Below are 2,810 nucleotides of genomic sequence, written 5' to 3'. Positions count from 1 at the left end.
AGCCGACTATCGGATTTGAACCGATGACCCTCGCATTACAAATGCGATGCTCTAACCTCTGAGCTAAGTGGGCTTACATAACGGAAATAGTGTAACAAATAGAAATAGGTATAGTATAGGAAATCCGTAAAATCTCAGATATTAGTTATTAATCTTAGCTATTAACTAGTTCTAAATTTGAAGTTATACTTATAAAAATAAAAAAATACTAAAACTTCTTAAAGATAAAGTTAGCTTGATATGCTTAACTATAGGATATTAAAAAATAAAATTATAGAATTTATTGGTATTTTCATTCGATCATTATAGACTTTATTATTTGTTAATAATTTGAGGATTAATATTTCACTAAGGGGAACATAGAGTCAGAGTAAATAAAATTGCTAATTCTGATTAGAAAAAAAGAATAAATATCAAGCGTTATAGTATAATTTTGAATACTATAAAAAAGTAAGACGGGAGGTGGGGGAGATAAAAACTTTTGGATATATTGATTCGGATTGAATTGCAAATACATCAAGGATAGAATCAATTCAATTCTGAATTGCAATAAGCAAGCGAGGTCTCTCAAATAGAGTCGAACTGAACTGCTAGACTACGTTGAGTGATGAACTCAATGATTCAAAAAAAAAACTAAGAGATGGATGAAATTACACAAGGAATCCTGGTCTCAAAGAAGAGGGAAATGGGGATATGGCGAAATCGGTAGACGCTACGGACTTGATTGTATTGAGCCTTGGTATGGAAACCTGCTAAGTGGTAACTTCCAAATTCAGAGAAACCCTGGAATTAAAAAAGGGCAATCCTGAGCCAAATCCGTGTTTTGAGAAAACAAGGGGTTCTCGAACTAGAATACAAAGGAAAAGGATAGGTGCAGAGACTCAATGGAAGCTGTTCTAACGAATCGAGTTAATTACGTTGTGTTGTTAGTGGAATTCCTTCTAGTTCTAAATTAGAGAAAGAGGGGTTTTATACCTTATACATTTAATAAACACGTATAGATACTGACATAGCAAACGATTAATCACAGAACTCATATTATATTCTAATTATAATATAGGTTCTTTATCTTTTTTAAAAATGAAATTAGAAATGATAATGATTATGAAATAAAAAACTCATATCATAATTTTTTTTTTTCATTATTGTGAATCCACTCCAATCGAATATTGAATAATCAAATTCTTCAATTAAAATTCAAAGTTTTCGAGATCTTTAAAAAAGTGGATTAATCGGACGAGGACAAAGAGAGAGTCCCATTCTACATGTCAATACTGACAACAATGAAATTTCTAGTAAAAGGAAAATCCGTCGACTTTATAAGTTGTGAGGGTTCAAGTCCCTCTATCCCCAAATCCTCTTTTATTCCCTAACTATACTATATTATTATTATTTATCCTCTTTTTTTTTTTCTTTTTATCAATGCACTTTTTTTTCTTTTTATCAATGCAATGGGTTTAAGATTCATTAGCTTTCTCATTCTACTCTTTCACAAAGGAATGCGAAGAGAACTCAATGGATCTTATCCTATTCATTGAATAGATTTCTTTTTTATTAGAGTATCGGCAAGAAATCTTGGTTATTCACTCTATTTTTAAGTTTTATTTAAGTAAACCATGCACAATGCATAGGACTACCCCCCCCATTTTCAAATTTAAAATTTGAAATACTTTAATTAATTTTTAGTCCTTTTAATTGACATAGATACAAATACTCTACTAGGATGATGCACAAGAAAAGGTCAGGATAGCTCAGTTGGTAGAGCAGAGGACTGAAAATCCTCGTGTCACCAGTTCAAATCTGGTTCCTGGCAGAGAAAAAAAAAAAAAAGATCCACCGAATAGGTATTGATCCAAATACCTCGAGATGGATTGTGATACATATTCATTAATAATATTTATTCATCTAAGTGGATAAATCTATAATATAAATATAGAGGCACTTCTTTTTCTTTTTAAAGAAGTTTTAAAATATATCTTTTCTTTATGATAAAGAAGGGGGTGAGATTCCCCTTTATTTTTTTGCGTTTCTTAATTTTGTATTCCGCTATTCCGACGAATATTTTTTTAGTCTTGCTTATCTTTATCTTATCTTATTTTCCTAGTTGTGCTAAGTAATGTGCGCGGTACAAAGTTCCTGGTAGAGAACTTCTTTGAGTCATCCTATTTTTCTGTTCATATGAAGGAAATTAATATGCGATTTTCAAAATAGGGGAATCCAAATGAAACCCTTTTTTTGCTCAGTCTATCTGGAATGCTTTTGTATAATTAGGAATTAATTATAAATAGGTATTCCGTTTCATCTAGGAAAAGAACCTAAAAATATTCCTTGACTTGAATAAAATCTGGAGTTGTGTTGTATAAGTGAGCATGAATTTCTTATCATTCAATGAGCATCTTGTATTTCATAAAAATTGGGGGTTATATAATCCTTACGTAAGGGCCAGCCTATCCAACTTTCAGGCATTAGGATACGTTTAAGGCGCGGATGATTATCATAAGAGATTCCCACCATATCATAAGATTCGCGTTCTTGAAAATCGGCACTTCTCCAAATCCAGAAGACAGACGGAATTCTAGGATTATCCTTTTGGGCAAAGACTTTTATGCAGACTTCTTCTGGATTATCTATACCATATTGTATTCTCGTAAGATGATACACGCTAGCTAAAGATCCACCGGGTGCTACATCATAAGCACATTGGGAGCGTAAATAATTGTAACCATATACATATAAAATGACAGCAATGGAATCCCAATCCCCTGCTTTTATTTGTAAAGTCTCTATTCCTCGGTGATCAAAGCCCAAAG

General features: G+C 32.1%; 2 non-coding genes across 2 annotated transcripts; one reads left to right on the top strand and one right to left on the bottom strand.

The window, feature by feature from the left end:
* Positions 1-73, bottom strand: TRNAT-UGU (transfer RNA threonine (anticodon UGU)). Its single transcript has one exon. It is a non-coding gene; the product is annotated as a tRNA-Thr (tRNA).
* Positions 74-1,740: 1,667 nt separating this feature from the next.
* Positions 1,741-1,813, top strand: TRNAF-GAA (transfer RNA phenylalanine (anticodon GAA)). Its single transcript has one exon. It is a non-coding gene; the product is annotated as a tRNA-Phe (tRNA).
* The last annotated feature ends 997 nt before the right edge of the window (positions 1,814-2,810 follow it).

The sequence above is a fragment of the Triticum urartu genome, unplaced genomic scaffold (genome assembly GCF_056163025.1).
Source record: "Triticum urartu cultivar PI428250 unplaced genomic scaffold, HENAU_Tu73 scaffold2, whole genome shotgun sequence".
NCBI classification, from domain to species: domain Eukaryota; kingdom Viridiplantae; phylum Streptophyta; class Magnoliopsida; order Poales; family Poaceae; genus Triticum; species Triticum urartu.
Note: the sequence above shows the minus strand (reverse complement) of the source record. Positions and strands in the feature narration are given on the sequence as shown.